Source organism: Papio anubis, chromosome 2 (genome assembly GCF_008728515.1).
Source record: "Papio anubis isolate 15944 chromosome 2, Panubis1.0, whole genome shotgun sequence".
In the NCBI taxonomy this organism is placed as follows: domain Eukaryota; kingdom Metazoa; phylum Chordata; class Mammalia; order Primates; family Cercopithecidae; genus Papio; species Papio anubis.
The window spans coordinates 78,846,613-78,864,034 of record NC_044977.1 but is presented as its reverse complement, the minus strand read 5'-3'; the positions used below and the strand labels follow the sequence as shown (position 1 = coordinate 78,864,034).

At 40.0% G+C, this 17,422-nt stretch overlaps 1 long non-coding RNA gene across 1 annotated transcript; it reads left to right on the top strand.

The window, feature by feature from the left end:
* Window positions 1–6,530: 6,530 nt before the first annotated feature.
* Window positions 6,531–8,284, top strand: LOC103882019. Its single transcript, XR_643684.3, has 3 exons — window positions 6,531–6,946; window positions 7,074–7,360; window positions 7,647–8,284. It is a non-coding gene; the product is annotated as an uncharacterized LOC103882019 (long non-coding RNA).
* The last annotated feature ends 9,138 nt before the right edge of the window (window positions 8,285–17,422 follow it).

The window sequence follows — 17,422 nt, the reverse complement described above, 5'->3', positions numbered from 1 at the left end:
TACTTTTAGCTTTAGCCATGCTAATAGGTGTGATGGTATTTACTTGTGAACTTAATTTGCATCTTCCTAATGAATAATGATGATGAGCATCTTTTCAAGTGCTTATCTGCGTTCCACATATCTTTGGGGAGATACCTGTTCAAATCTTTTGTTCATTTTTATGTTGGATTGTTTTCTTATTAATGTGTTTTGAGATTTCTTTACATATTTTGGATATAAATCCTTTCTCAGAGATGTGATTTGCAAATATTTTTTCTAGTCTGTGGTTTATCTTTTCATTCTCATACCAATGTGTTTTAAAGAGCAGATGTTTTTAGTTTTGATAAAGTCCGGTTTTTCAGTTTTATTATGGCATGTGCTTTTGGTGTTATAGCTAAGACAGTTTGTTTAACTCAAGGCCACTTAGATTTTTGACGTTTTCTTATGCAATTTTTATAATTTTTGGTTTCATATTTAGGCTTATGTTTCATTTTGAGCTAATTTCTATGTATGGTATGAGTTATGGATTGGAGTCCATTTTGTCATATATGAATATACAACTGTTTCAGCACCATTAGTTGGAAAGACTATCCTTTGAATTGCTTTTATCAAAAATCGGTTAGCCAAATATGTGTAGGTCTATTTTTGCAATCTCTATTCTGTTCCATTGACCTATCTGTCTGTCTCGGTGCTAATTTCATACTATTTTGACTACTGTAGTTTAAAAATAATTTGTAACATTGGGTGTTGTTTGTCCTCCAACTCTGCTCCTCATTTTCAAAGTATTTTAGGCTGTTAAAACATTTTGTTGGGATTTTGGCTGGGATTGCATGGAACCTATAGATTAATTTGGAGAGAATTGTCATCTTAATAATACTGTCTTTCAATCCATGAAAGAATCCAGCTTTCCATTTATTTACATATTCTTACATTTCTCCCAGCAGTGTTTTATGAATTTCAGTATACAAGTTTTGAACTTCTTTTGTCAAATGTATGACTACGTATTTAATTTTTCTAATGTTGTTGTAGTCTTGTTTTTGTCATTTTGTTAAAGTTCCTTTTTGTTTCTTTGTTTTATTTCTATTTAAGGGTAGATTTTATAAAGCCAGGCTAGCTCTTAAAGTGCTAGCTTGAGTAGTTGTCCTAGGTCAGGAATCAGCCCAATCTAATCAGCTGTTGCTGAGTTCAGAGTTACATGGCATAGACCATGCTACTTGCCTGCCTCAAGAATCAGCCTGGGGTCACTGACCCTCAGTAGGGATAGCCCTTGACTAACCTGTTCCATACACAGGGTCAAATTATCACTAACAAATTGGTAAAAGGATTTAAACCAATTATTAATGTTGAGCTTTTAGATTTTACAGCAGGAAACATCTCTGTGGCTGTGGGGGAGGACCAGCAAAAAAGAATCTTGCACTAAAAGTCAAGTATTTATTTCTGCTGGCATCTCTAAATACAACCATATGGTCCTAGAGGCCAGGGTGTTACAAATTCCACCTACTACAGGAAAATCTCAATTCCTAGGAGACCATATGTCTAATGATGTATCCCAGTCCTTTAATTTACACTTTGGTCTGTCAACAACTCAGCTTTTAACTGGTCTGCTGAGCATAGAAGGCCATACAGTCCAAAGGACACTCAGAATAAATAGCAGGTATCTCTGGTGAGCACCTATCTTTGAGGAGAGTTGCAATTTTTTGACTAGGCCAGCACCTAGCAAAATGCAAGCACATCTGAAGCCCACAGCAATTTTAAAGACAGGCATTTAAAAGCCAAGTTTAATCCAAATGCCACATGTTCTCACTTATAAGTGGAAGCTAAACATTGAATACACAGGGACACAAAGATGGGAACAGTAGACACTGGGGACTGCTTGAGGGGGCAGGGTGGGAGGGGGCTGTGGGTTGGAAGGCTACCTGTTCAGTACTATGCCCACTATCTCAGTGACAGGATCATTTATACACCTAGCCTCAGAGACACACAATTTACTCATGTAACAAACCTGCACATGTGCCCCTGAACCTAAAATAAAAGTAGAAAAAAAAGCCAAGTTTACCTGGTTAATTATTATGTTTTTCAGCATAATTTCCTATTATTTGACTTGTCTTTTATTTTCATTCATTCATTCATTTATTCAAGAGATATCCATGAGACCCACTTTGGGTCTCAATGCTAGGGTGCCAGTAGGGGTGGGAAAGAATGCCAAGTTTGTAATACAGGATTCCTGCTCATAGGTAAAAGAAGCACACACTAATACAGAACAAATAAAGATACAAAGTGAAATATTTTACACTGTGATCTGTAAAATATAAGGCACTAGGCCGGAATTTTGTTATTTTATTTTATTCTTTCACGCTCTGTCGCCCAGGCTGGAGTGCAGTAGCGCGATCTCGGCTCACTGCAAGCTCCACCTCCCGGATTCATGCCATTTTCCTGCCTCAGCCTCCCAAGTAGCTGGGACTACAGGCACCTGCCACCACGCCCGGCTAATATGTGTATTTTTAGTAGAGACGGGGTTTCGCCGTGTTAGCCAGGATGGTCTTAATCTCCTGACCTCGTGATCCGCCCGCCTTGGCCTCCCAAAGTGCTGGGATTACAGGCCTGAGCCACCGCGCCCAGCAATTTTTTTATATTTTATAGCTCAGAAGAAGAAACAACACTATGGAGAGTTAAGGCAGGCCTCAGAGAGGATGGAGGGGCATTTGATCTGGCTTTACAGATGAACAGGCATTCCTTTGAGGTGAGAAGACACAGAGTCTCTATTGCCCATCCACTTTTCCAAAGAGCTTAGCTGTCATGTTGGAGGGAAACTGGAGACGAGTACCTAGTAGAGGGCTGTTACAGATTATATTTTCCAAAGATGGCCACATCCCCCATCAAGAAATGAAATCTACCCCCTCTTAAATATGGGCTAGGTTTTGTGACTGTTTTCAACCTATTGAGTACGGCAAACAAAACACTACTTGCAAGGTTAGGTCATAAAATTCTGTTTCCGCCTTTTTTACCAGAACACTGATGTGGGAGCCCCGGGCCCCCATGTAAGCACTTCCACTGCTTTGAGGATACCACATTGTGAGGAAGCCTAACCTAGCCCATAGACTGCACAGGAAAGCCATGAGACTACAGAGAGAGAAATGCGGGGTGAGTCCCCAGCTGCTCCATCTTTTGACTTAGCCGTCTTTTGACTTCAAATGCATGAGAGACCCCAATCCAGAACTTCTTACCTGAGCCCTTCCCAAAGTACTGACCCATAGAAAATATGAAAGACAAAATAATTATTGTTGCTTTAAGTTACTAGGTTTCAGGGTATTATGTCACACAGCAATAGATAACCAGCACGAGGAGAGAAGAATAACTTGGTTATTTCAGTTTTCTCATTTCACGTCAGACAGAGATGAGCCTGACCCGGGCGGTCAGGGTAAACCAAAGGGCAGGGGCAGGATCTAGGTAACTAGTTAAGGGGAGAGCACAGGACCAGACCCTACAAAGCCTAGGGGACAAGATAGAACCACCATCGAAACAGAGTTGCTCAACTGAGACCCAAAGCCATGACTCACATACAGCGGGCAGTCAGGAAGCTAGCAACTCAAATCAGGTGACAGAGTCACATGACAATAATCAAGAAGTAAAGTTTGAAGACGAACAAGAAGTGTGACTTGACATTCAGTTGTGAATCTTTGGCTATAGTGTTTCTCTCAACTAGAGAATCCAGAATGTTCTCAGTATCTAGAGTGGACGGGGCTATGATCTCACCTGTGTGGATTAGATGGTGACAGGATCAGTGTCTGATGCCAGACAGGTTATTTCCTTCTCTGCAGCTCTAATAACTACCCTCCACCTACCATCCAGCAAAGGGCAAAAAAGAAGAGTCCACAACAGATATCTAAAAGAAAATTGAGAGAAAGTAGAAGGGATCATGGATGATATCCTGAAATAGTTTGTATTCACTAAGAAATCAAATTAGGCATGCACCCCTAATCTGGCAACAGTTATCAAAACATCCCTGGAAATATTTTTCAAAAACAGAACAGTATGCAAACATGTAAGTAACATAGAAGAATAACCACTCCAATAATGTTCACAACAGCTACATTCACAGGTGAAAAGAGAACAACCAACAATCTAATTAAACAACAGATTAACTGAATTGCAGAATACTATGCAATCTGATTTGTCTGGTTTTGTTTTGTTTTGTTTGCTCTTAAGATGGGGTCTCACTCTGTCACCCAGGTTGGAGAGCAGTGGCATGATCAGAGCTCACTACAGCCTCTACCTCCCAGGCTCAAGCATCCTCTCACCTCAGCCTCTCGAGTAGCTGGAACTACAGGTATGCACCCCCACACCTCCCTGGCTGATTTTTTTTTTTTTTTTTTTAGAGATGAGCTCTCACTATGTTATCTAGGCTGATCTTGAATTCCTGAGCTCAGGTTATCCTTCCACCTGGGCTATGAAAAGTGCTGGGGTTACAGGCATGAGCCACCACACCCATGTTTGATGAAATGAATGAATATTCCTGAGATTTATTTTTACTTTAAAAAAAAGCTTCTTAAGAGCAAGGTTCTAGTTATCTGTATCTTTAAACATGTCTGTAACAATTCCTGTGCCAACAGAGCCTCAAGAATGTTGGTTGGATAAGTGAATTCTACAGTTCATTTTCAGTGCAGACATTTGTGCTAGGCATGATTTTAGGTTCTTTCTATAGGTAAATCTACAGGAGATAGCAACTAGTCTCATCTCTGTTTTGAAAAGGTGAAAACAGGGGCAGAGTGGTTAAGAAACTTGCCCAGTAAGTGGTAGTGCTGGGACAGGAAGGGACAGGCAGCCTGGCTGCATGCACTGTATAGCCTCTCATACTAGATGACTCTAAAAACAAGTGATCAGAAAAAACGTCATAAAACTTAAATTTAGTTTTTTCCTTACCAAGACCTTACCCACACACCATTAAGAAAAAAATGCTGCCTGTCCAACGTAGTGAAAACCCCTTCTCCACTAAAAATACAAAGATTAGCCAGGCCTGGTGGTGGGTGCCTGTAATCCCAGCTACTTGGGAGGCTGAGGCAGGAGAATCACTTGAACCCAGGAGACCGAGGTTGCAGTGAGCCAAGATCGCACCACCGCACTCCAGCCTGGGGGACAAGAGCAAAACTCTGTCTCAAAAAAAGAAAAGAAAAGAAAAGAGGAGAGAAGAGAAGAGAAGAGAAAAAAAGAAAAGGAAAGAAAAGAAAAGAAAAGTCGCTTGTTATATCTCATGATTATTGATAACAAACATTCCAGTACTACGGGCAAGGAGAATGGAAGCAGATTCCAGAATTAAGGGGGAGAGGGGAAGGACCCTAGGAATATTCTTTATTAACATTATTCATGTTTTCAGTGGCCAGAAATAAAGACAGCAAACAGGGAAAATAAAACGGGAGAAAAAAAGGAAAACAAATTTGTCATTAGGTAATTTGGAATCATACAGGAGAAAAGATATCTGTAAAATATAGTTTAATGTATTATTCCGAGGTCTTCTACTTCTGGATCTATTTCGTCTCCCTATCTTGTATGCATTTGTTTCAGCACCTATTACATGGGTATAATTCGTTTATAAATTAATGTAGGCCTGTTCAGGAAATTTTTAAAAAATTTTACCATCAAGAATTAAGATGAAATGAGAAGAGAGAAATAGCTGATCACCCCTTTCTCATGGGATTCTGCCTCATGCTGTTTCTCAGTTGTTTCTAGCCTCGAGTTAAGACCCCCAACTCTGATACAGGATTAATACTACATGCATTTACCATTTGAAATGGGACCGGTGCCAGCAAGCCCTTATTTCCCTCCCACACCTCCCCTTTTCTCTGACAGCACAGGAATTCGGACTGATTTGAAGTGTGGGCGGTGGGAGAGTGGGAAGTGTTAACCAAAATCTCTCCTCCCCCAACTCCTGCATGGCGCTATTGCATATATTATGCCCCCCTGCTGCTCACCATACCGTCCAAGCCAAGAGCATACGGAGCTTCTTGATGTGCTTTAATTCGTTTCTCCCTTCACTCTCACACTCAAAAGGAAACGGGTAAGGTTAGATAAAATTGCTGCTTAATAAGGGGTTACTGAGTGTGTAATTGCTCCCAGAGTGTTTTTAGAGTAATAGTCCGCTGGTAGGAGCCAAGCTTGCTGTAAAGAATCTTGCTAAACTGCCCAAAGATTGTAATTCCATTCACTGGTGGTTATTTGAGTAACGTACCAAAGATTAAGGAGCATCATTTATTAAAAGCCCTTTGCAGCTGGGCACAGTGGCTCACGCCTGTTATCTCAGCACTTTGGGAGGCTGAGGTGTGTGGATCACTTGAGGTCAGGAGTTCAAGACCAGCCTGGCCAACATGGTGAAACTCCATCTCTACTAAAAATACAAAAATTAGCTGGGCCTGGTCGGTGAGTACCTGTAATCCCCCTACTCGGGAGGCTGAGGCAGCAGAATCGCTTGAACCTGGGAGGCAGAGGTTGCAGTGAGCTGAGATTGCGCCACTGCACTCCAGCCTGAGCCACAGAGCAAGGCTCCGTCTCAAAAAAAAAAAAAAAAAAAAAAAAGGCCTTTTCTCTCACTTCATCTCAAACAGGTAAGCAAATTCAGACGTTCAAGGTTTCCATCTTTGAGTTGTAGAGTGATGGGTCCTGAAGTCAGTGCTGAGGTGCCTGTAGAACCCTTCCTTCCAGCTGTAGAATTTACTAGGAAGTAGATGCATTCTTTGTCAGCGTTTTTTAGACAGAATCACTGCATTATATTATTTTTTAGAGCTTAAGGGAGCTTAGGATCATGATTGCATTCGTGTGCCCTATGTCACAAACGACGTCAGCTAGCTGAGAGGACAGTTAGTTCGGCTGACTATTTGCCTACCGCTCTTACCATTTTCTCCCAAGACAGAGGCATGGCATAACCTGATCTGTAATGAGGTGGCCCAGGAGGGATGGGCACAGTCGGCCTTGACAGGTAAGCTTCTGTTCACGTTCTTACTTGGTATTCACGTTTCTCTTGGTGGAAACTCTGCCATTTTTCCATACTCCTAGAGTTGGTGTGAGGTTTTTTATTTATTTATTTATTTTCTCCCACCTTATAGCTTTCAAAGCTTTCCCTTCAAGGCTATGGCCCAAGTGTGCCAGGGGAAGATTGTCCCTACCTCCGTTTTCCCACAGAGGCTAGCGGAAGCCATGCAAGGCTGCCATTAAACTCCTTGAGCTGCGGTTAAATTACCTGAGGAACGGTGCCCACTCCAGAAGTGGATGCACTTAGACTTCCGTTTGTTTCCTCAAATCCGGTCACGGGATTTGTGTCTTCCTCGGAGAGGCATCCAGATCCGTTACTTCCAGTTCACCGCTTTCCCAGCACCGTTTCAAACGCGCTTTGGTAAGGAGAACAAAGACAATGAGACCTCTTGGTATGCCTGCGTCTCCAGGTTGGGGTGTCTGTGAAAAAATCTCGGGGTTCTGTGGACTCTCCAGTCAGTTTCTGTGCAGTCAGGGTTAGGGGTAACCCTCGCCCTGGATCTTTGCAATTAATCTAGAAACTTGGAGAGATTTTTTGCTTTTGGATTTTCCTTTTTTTTCCCTGGGGCCACCATTCTGGGAGTTTATTGCCTTCAATTAAGTCTCTCTGCTTGTTGTAGGTGAATTACTTTTGCTCATTTTTACAGTAATTTACTCCTCAGACCCTGGGGAAAGGATCGGCTCCAGGCAGCCATTTTCATCACAGCATCATTCACAAGAGAAATAACATCATCATGTGCCTGATAAAATACAATAATATCATCTCTTGTATCCATTTTGTGAACTATCCACAACATTTTTAATCCTTTTATGTAACTCACTGTGACTCAAGCTACCACCTAAGGAAATGTAAGCTCACTGGGGGCTCGCTGGGGACCTCCTCTTATTTGCCACTTTTTCCCAAGAGTATGTACAGTGCCTGCAATGTGTGGGCAGTTCACAAGTTTGTCGAATTAATTATAGTGAAGTATTCGGGTTACATTACTAATTATTTTTAAATCATATGGAGTATGAAATTTGAGAAGGAGTAGGTGGTCTGGTGATTTGGCTTACACATTTCACCACTTACCTTTACTAAGATGGAAAATAAAATGCTATCTGTAGGTCCACAGTCAGAAAGAAAAAAAATGATAAATAAGGGCAGGTTGGAAAGACTTATGAACTAGCATTATAATGGTTCTCTCAAAGCTCTTTTAAAGCACACACACACACACACACACACACACAGTTTTGCACTGTTGCCCATGCTGTAGTGTAGTGGCACCATCTCAGCTCACTGCAACCTGAGGCTCCCGGTTCAAGCAATTCTTGTGCCTCAGCCTCCATAGTAGCTGGGACTACAGGCAAGCGACACCACGCCCAGCTAATTTTTGTATTTTTAGTGGAGACGGGGTTTCACCCTGTTGGCCAGGCTGGTTGCAAACTCCTGGTTTCTGGTCTCAAGGGAACCACCGGTCTACACCTCTCAAAGTGCTGGGATTCCAGGCGTGAGCTCTTGGCTCACACTGAAGGCTCTTTTGATTATCAGCAGCACACCCTACTCAAAGTAGCTCAAGCGAAAATGGAAAGTGAGAGTTAGTTGTAATGCTACAGCAACCTCACAGACTCCAAAAAGAAGAAATGAAATTTAGTTGGACATTATGCAAACCAGAGCATGGCGAGCAGAATAACCAAGATTTCTCTGAGCAGAATAACCAAGATTTCTCTATGTGACTTTTCTCATTTATGCATCTCAGGGTCAGGTCCTTCATCTTTCTCTCACCTGGCTTCCTCTACCTACTCATTTTACACAACATAGAGCAGCAGTGATATCTTCACATCCTAGATTACATGACTTGTCTACTCTAGTGCCCATCTTCGATGATAACCTCTCTGCGTGAGCATCTAAGTAAACTTATTTGACTTTGGGAAGCACCTTAGAAGTCATAGGTAGGTGGCCAACCAATGCAGTGGTCACCTTTGAGTCGGGTGTCCATCTCCAGACCAACCTCCAGTGGCTGTGGTCATGGAAGGAGGTGGACATATTATTTAGAAAGCTTCAAGGGTATGGCCGACAATGAAATACATCAAGTACTTTTGTACTGCTGGTAGTCTATGAACTCCTTGGTGTTAAGGATGTTGTTTCATTCTTCTTTGTTATACGTGGTGCCTAGTATAGGGGCTGGTACATAATAGATATTCAGCAGTGATCTGAAGAACACGAGAATGATGCACGACTGAGAATGAACACCCACCAAACTCTTATGACATACCATGTCACACACACATGTAAGAATAATTATAAACAAAAAGACACAAATAACAAGTGTTGACAAGGATGTGGAGAAACTAGAACCCTCATACATTGCTAGCAAGTAGATAAAATAGTGCAGCCTCTTTGGAAAACAGTGTGGAAGTTTCTTAAAATGTTAAACATAAATTTACCATATGACAGTAAAAATCACTCCTAGGTATCTCACCAAGAGAACTGAAAACATACGTATACATAATGGCTTGCACACAAATGTTCATGCAAGCATTATTCATGACAGTTGAAAAGCGGAAGCAACTCAAACATCCATCAGTTGGTGAATGGATAAACAAAATGTGACATAGTTGTACAATGGAATACTATAAAAATGAACTAAGTATTGACAAATGCTAAAATGTGTGTGGACTCCAAAAATATTATGTTAAGTGAAAGAAGCCACATACAAAGATCACAGATTTTGTGATTCAATTTATATAAAATGTTCATAAAAGGCAAATCTACAGAATCAGAAAGTAGACTAATGGCTGCCTGAGGATGAGTGTGGAAACAAGGAGTAACTGCAAATTGGCATCTCCTTTGGGGGTAATAAAAATATTCAAAACTTAGAGTGTTGTAATGGTCACACAACTGTATATTACTAAAAATCATTAAATTATACACTTAAAATAAGTGAATTTTATGATTTGCAAAGTACACCTCGATAAAACTTTTTTTAAAAATCTATGGGATTGGCAGGGCACAGTGGCTCATGCCTGGTAATCCCAGCACTTTGGGAGGCCGAGGCAAGTGGATTTCTAGAGCCCAGGAGTTTGAGACCAGCCTGGGCAACATGGTGAAACCCTGTCTCTACTAAAAATACAAAAAAAATTAGCTAGGCGTGGTGGCACACGCCTGTAATCCCAGCTACTCGGGAGGCTGAGGCAGTCACTTAAAGCTGGGAGGCGGAGGTTTTGCAGTGAGCTGAGATTGCATCACTGCACTCCAGCCTGGGAGACGAACTGATACTCTGTCTCAAAACAAACAAACAAAAAACCCTTAGCCAATCTTTAAATTTACTTTCCCACTGTTTTCTGAGTATACCCAATCCACTGTTAGTTTCACATTCTCCATGCAATCTAGTTTGTGCCAAAATGATCCTAGCAAAATCAGAGTGGTCAACCTATTCATTTTGGTTGATAAAAAGCAAGTAAATTGTGTCCAATTATCACCAGCTGTAGCTAAGATAGTATTGATTGTGTTAGCCTCTTCTTTATCTTCATGGCCTAGATGACCAATAAGATGATTTCCCACAATAAACATAACTTATTTGTCTGTGGAGGTATTACATACTGTTATTATATGGGCCATTTGCTTGCCCAAGAAAATAGAGCCTGCTGGTCACTTTAGGCATCCATAAAAACTATAATGTCATTGCCCAATACAGGATGTACTATCAATGCATGGGAGTGCTTAATGTTATACATACTTCACCAATACATATTGTGATGCTTTTACAATCTCTTTAACATAAATATTATTTCCATGTGGTTAAGGCTAAAGATGACATACAGATACAAAACAGAAATGGTCAAAATATTTCTCAGCTACCAATATCCTTTTTCCTGAGTGGTAAAGAGAGGATGATGTTGAAGAAATAACCATTTTAAAAAATAACCATATCAGGGTCAGATCTTTATATTTTATTGACATTTTTCTAATTCAATAAAAAAATTACTCTTACACATTCAAGTGGCCCTAACTCCATCCTTGCCACTCACATGGTGCTTGAAAACATGTCTTGAAGTAAGGAATCACCCAACTACTCTCCCTTTCTACCCTTTTCCAAACAGACTTCTGCTCTAAAAAAAATTTTTGTAAGTTTTTTCCCAATCTCCTGAATGGATCATAAATTATGCCATGTATGATTTAAAGAAAACTAATGTCTTTCAAAAAAAAACCTATGGATTTTCTAGACAAGCTGAACAGTTAGCTAAAAAATAAATATTTTAATGTGTGTATGTGTGTGTGTGTAAATGTTTCTTTACACAACTGTTTTAGGTATTGTGATACGCTCTAAAGATTTTTTTTTCTCAAACTTAGCCAATAAATGTTTGATTAGTCCCTTTGGAGAACCCCTAGCACTATAAAATGTAGTTGTGGGACAAAGGATGGTGATAGTGATAGGAAGCTAGTTAAGGAGATGTTTTTAAGGTGATAGAGCGAGGCTTAGCATCAGATAGAAGACAAAAGAATAAGCACCAAAAGAGGGTGAAAACCCTGCCAAATACTAGCCATGGTCTCTGGAAATGCACAGCAAAAAATGAGTTAAGGATTCCTAAATAGAAAATCAAATGATAAAATGTTTCCTAATTAACCAGAGCACCTTGTAGGAACTGATAATAACTTAGGAAAATAATAAACTTGTGCATCATAAATCAAGCAGAATATATTCCTTAAGGCATGATGGATGGAAAACAATGGATTGAACTTATTAAAAGTTCACTGCAAACATAAAAAGATTTTGATTTAAAAAACTGTTTATATTTCCTGCTTATCGTACGATCTTCTTAAATGAAATAGATCTTGAAACACATTTTTCAAAGGCTAAGATACTGATTTTCCTGCACTAATAGAAAAATAAAGGAAAAGGAAGAAAAAAAAATTGGCCCAAAACATTACATGACTCAATGTCTTGGGGACATAATGGGATTGTAACTAATAAGAATATTTGATACCAAATTTTTTGGCTATAAACAGAATAAAGTCTGAAATTGAGGTGTTTGTCTTTATGAGTTGATATGCAAGGTATTTATCTTTATCATGATTCATTTAAAAGATACTTGAGCCTAAAATGGAAGAGCTGGAAATAATCACATTTTGGAAAACTAAACTAAGAAAATAGCTTTTGAATAGTGTGAGAACAAAAGAATAAGTATTCAAGAGTGTGTATGCTGTAATATTGCACTAATTTGGATCAGTAAAGATAATGCCAGTCTAACTTAGTAAAATATGAACAGGAAAATATTTCCAAAGAAAACAAATGTTATTTTTCTAGTACATGTGTCTGAAATGGAAAAACAAATGGCTAACAAAGTGCTGGACCTGATGTTAGAGCTGGTGTGAATTGATAAAGGAGATCCATTTGTAAATGTGCATTAATTGGGTTTTGTTTTGTTTTTTTTTTTTGCACCTAATCAACAAGTGTGTACATTCACTGAGCTCCTTGTTGCATGCCCACCAATGTGCAAAATACTGGGAAGGACACTAGAGAAACATAAGAGGACTTCATAAATCTGGCTTTCTTAAGGAATCAATGAATGTATTAAGTAGTCTATCCTAGTAGAGGGTCATATATTTCTAAAGTGGTCAGAGACTCCTCCGTCATTACAAAAGAACATATTTCCTGAAGAACCATTATTATGGGCATTTGTTGTTGCCCTGAACCATCATCCAATGATAACCTTCAAGAACTGTTCAGGAACAAACAGTCCTTGAAGTATTTTCAGTCACTTTTACTCAGCATACTCCAACTGCTGTTGGTATGTCATCAGTAACAATCCCAATTTCTTCGAATGTACCACTTATTCTCTCCTTTGTAATGGGATACCCGACCATTATTTTCATTTTAATCCTTTTGAAGTAATAATTGTAATAATAACAAACACTCTTTTTTTAACTTTTATTTTAGTTCCAAGGGTACGTGTGCAGGTTTATTATATAGGTAAATTTGTGTCACGGGAGTTTGTCGTAAAGATTATTTCATCACCCAGGTACTAAGCCTAGTACCCAATAGTATTTTTTCTGATCCACCCTCCATCCTCAAGTAGGCCTCAGTGTCTGTTGTTTCCCTCTGTGTGTACATGTGTTCTAATTATTTAGCTCCCACTAATAAGTGAGAACATGCAGTATTTGGTTTTCTGTTCCTGTGTTCGTTTGCCAAGGATAATGGCCTCCAGCTCCATCCATGTTTCTGCAAAGAACATGATCTCATTGTTTTTTATGGCTGCATAGCATTCTGCAGTGTATATGTATCACATTTTCTTTATCCAATCTGCCATTGATGGGCATTCTGATTAATTCCATGTCTTTGCTATTGTGAATAGTGATGCAATGAACATATATATTCATGTGTCTTTATGGTAGAATGATTTATATTCCTTTGGGTATATATCCAGTAATGGGATTGCTGGATTGAATGGTAGTTCTGTTTTTAGCTCTTTGAGGAATTACCACACTGCTTTCCACAATGTTTGAACTAATTTACACCTCCACCAGCATTCCCTCTATAACCTCACCAGCATCTGTTATTTTTTGACTTTTTAATAACAGCCATTCTGACTGGTGTGAGGTGGTAGCTCATTGTGGTTTTGATTTGCATTTCTCTAATGATCAATGATAGTGATCTTTTTTTGATATGTTTGTTGGCCGCATGTATGTCTTCTTTTGAAAAATGTCTGTTCATGTCCTTTGCCCACTTTTTAATAGGGTTGAACAAACATTTTTATATGACAGCTTTTATGATAATGTGCTCTGGTGGACACCAGATTTTTATCTGCTGGCATCCATTTCCCCTTCTTTTGGAAATAGAATCCAAATTTTATTTTGAGGAACTTCTCGTACTCTCACTACCACAAGCCCCTACCTCAAAACACACATACTTATAGTTCATATGGATTAGGTAACTTGTCATGTGACCCAGGCTGGACTTCTTGAAATATTCTGTCTCCCTGACCATAGTCATTGGCCAGGGATGACACATACTTATCCAAAATCCAAAAAAATACATACTAATCCAGTTTTTCCGCAACTACTGGGAAGGAGAAGATCGCTTTCTGCTGTGGTTACTAGCTATAAGGATAATCATGTAAACCTGGAGAAGCTGCTTGAGAATGAAACCAATAAAGAAAGCAAACTTGGAGATGGAAAAAGAGGCAGAATCTTGGTAACGTTAAGTCCCCTGGACTCAGCTATACCTGAAATCTACTCCTAGACCTGTAAATTATATTAGCCATCATAGCCTTTTTTTTTATTATGCCATTTTGAGTTCTGCATCTGACCCTTGCATCTAGAAATACCTGCTTAATAAATACACTCCACTTCATTTGATTTCTATAGCAATCCTCTGGACAAGATATTGGAGTTCTCTACCTTTTATGCATTGGAAATCTGAGGCTTGAAGAGATTAAGAATGTTTCCCAGGCCGGGCGCGGTGGCTCAAGCCTGTAATCCCAGCACTTTGGGAGGCCGAGACGGGCGGATCACGAGGTCAGGAGATCAAGACCATCCTGGCTAACACGATGAAACCCCGTCTCTACTAAAAATACAAAAAATTAGCCGGGCGAGGTGGCGGGCGCCTGTAGTCCCAGCTACTCGGGAGGCTGAGGCAGGAGAATGGCGTGAACCCGGGAGGCGGAGCTTGCAGTGAGCTGAGATCTGGCCACTGCACTCCAGCCTGGGCGACAGAGCAAGACTCTGTCTCAAAAAAAAAAAAAAAAAATGTTTCCCAGTGACACAGTCATTATGTGTTAGATTCAGGATTCAAACCCATGTTCATCTAACACCAAAGTTCATGTTCTTAACCCCCGCCATGATCTTTCCCTGTGCCTCATTCTCCGTGTGACCCAAGTGTTTTACAAAGCCTCTGACACATACTAGATACTCTGTCAATGTTATATGACTTAGTTGGCATTAGAAGAGAGAGGAAATGACTTTCCTGTCTAATGAACAAAGGTATATAATAAAATAGCATGAAGAAAATAAATTGGGGAGTGGGGGATTATAGGGGTAGGGAAGAAGAGTAAGACAGATTTGGCTAGAGTAAAGGATTTTGGAGAATTCCTGGAAACTGGCCCAGTCAAATCTTTTTAAAATATAGCTAATTGTCAAACATGGGTTAACCATTTACCTAGACTACCTTATTTATCTGATTCATTTACTTATAAAAGTAACCCACACTTCATAGATATCACAAAGGTAAACTTCAGAATGATTAAATTTGCCCAAATTCCTAATAAGTAAAGTCTGATCAATACATTCTTTTCCATATTTAAGACAAGCTTTTCCACTTTGCTACTATATCATGACACTAGATTTTTTTTTTTAACCCACACTAGTTAATGATCCCAAAAGGGCTCAGTTTCTGTTCATGTTCCAAGAGCTGGGATGCTTATCTAAGAACAAACCTCCTGCAGAGTTCAAAAGGAACTCTACCCTCAGATATGCTCTGTGGAATTGTGTAGCAAGATCAGAAACAGCCTCTTAAATGGAATGCAGAGACATCTGTCCTAATTAAATAATACCCCGTGCAGCCTCTGGCTTAATCATTTTACAAAACACCCCCCAAATATCATGAACCCCAGTGTACACAAAGACACATGAGGGCCAAGGCTGCAGTGTGCTCATGCTGGCAAGAACGTACAGTATAAAATTGGCTGCTAAATTATATCCATATCATGGATCTCTGCCAAGAATGGCTGACAAGCCTCACCTGTCTCGTTCACTCATCCTTTGCAGGTCTGAGTCCATTAGGCAGATGATGGGGGAGTGAGGCTAAAGCAAACTGAAGACTTTCAGACTCCACACGTCCATGAAAATGGATGATTGCACAGAGATTCCATCCCAAATGATAGCCCAGGAGGCAAAGAACTCATTGAGAAACTCCATAAATTGTCCTTATTATTTAGCATATGTAAAATACAGTAAATCATAATAGCTTTAACTCACCAAAGGCTTGCTTTAGTCCAAATACTTTGTTAAGTGTCTTTTTGCAATCCTTATCCTCATACCAACCCTATGGGGTTGTTGCAATTGTTATTATACCAATTCCAGAGCTAGGGAGAGTGAGGCTCAGTGAGGTCAGTGACCTGCCCAAGGTTACACACTCAAAAGTGACAAGCCTGGGTTCAATTTTATGGCTGATTGTCTTGGGAATGAGAGTATTTAACCCATTATGTTACACCACTACTCTAGAGACTACCCAGAGCACTAAAAATGTCTTCTAAAATGCAGTTAAGTTCAATTGCATTTCTTTTTATTTTTGTGTTGTGGTAAAATATGCATAACATAAAATTTATGCTTCTGTCATTTTCTTTTTTTTCTTTTTTTTTTTTTTGAGACGGAGTCTCGCTCTCTTGCCGCGGCTGGAGTGCAGTGGCCGGATCTCAGCCCACTGCAAGCTCCGCCTCGCGGGGTCACGCCATTCTCCTGCCTCAGCCTCCCGAGTAGCTGGGACTACAGGCGCCCGCCACCTCGCCCGGCTAATTTTTTGTATTTTTTAGTAGAGACGGGGTTTCACCGTGTTAGCCAGGATGGTCTCGATCTCCTGACCTCTTGATCTGCCCGTCTCGGCCTCCCAAAGTGCTGGGATTACAGGCTTGGGCCACCGCACCTGGCCGATTATGTCATTTTCAAGTGTATAGCTCTATGGCATTAGGTACATTCGCATTGCTGTGCAACAGTTACCACCCTCAATTCCAGAACTTTTCCATTCCTCTAAACTGAAACTCTATACACCCTTAGCAATCACTCTCCCATTCTGCTGGGGAAGATGGCTCATGCCTATAATCCCAACACATTGGGAGGCTCAGGTGGGCTGACTGCTTGACCCCAGGAGTTTGAGACCAGCCTGGACAACATAGCAAGGCCTCATCTCAACAAAAAATAAAAATTAAATTAAATTTTAAAATAACTCCACATTCCTTCCTTCCCCCAGCCACTGGTAATCACTATTCTACTTTCTGTCTCTATGAATTTGAATACTGTAGGTTCATCATGTAAGTACAAACATATAATATTTGTCCTTTTATGTCTGGCTTATTTCACCTAACATAGTATCTTCAAAGTTTATCTATGTTGTAGCACGTATCAGAATTCCTTTTTAAGGCAGAATAATATTCCATTATATGCATACACTATATTTTGCTTATCCATTCATCTGTTGGATAAATGCCTTCAATTCTTTTGGGCACACGCCCAGAAGTAGAATTGCTAGATCATCTGGTAATTCTATGTTTAATTTTTTGAGGACCACCATACTATTCTCCACAGTGGCTGCAGCATATTACATTCCCATCCGTAATGCACAAGGGTTCCATTTTTTCCACATCCTCACCAACGCTTACTATCTTCTGTCTTGGGTTTTTATTGCTTGTTTATTTTTTGTTTTTCAGTAATACTCATCCTAATGAGAGTGAA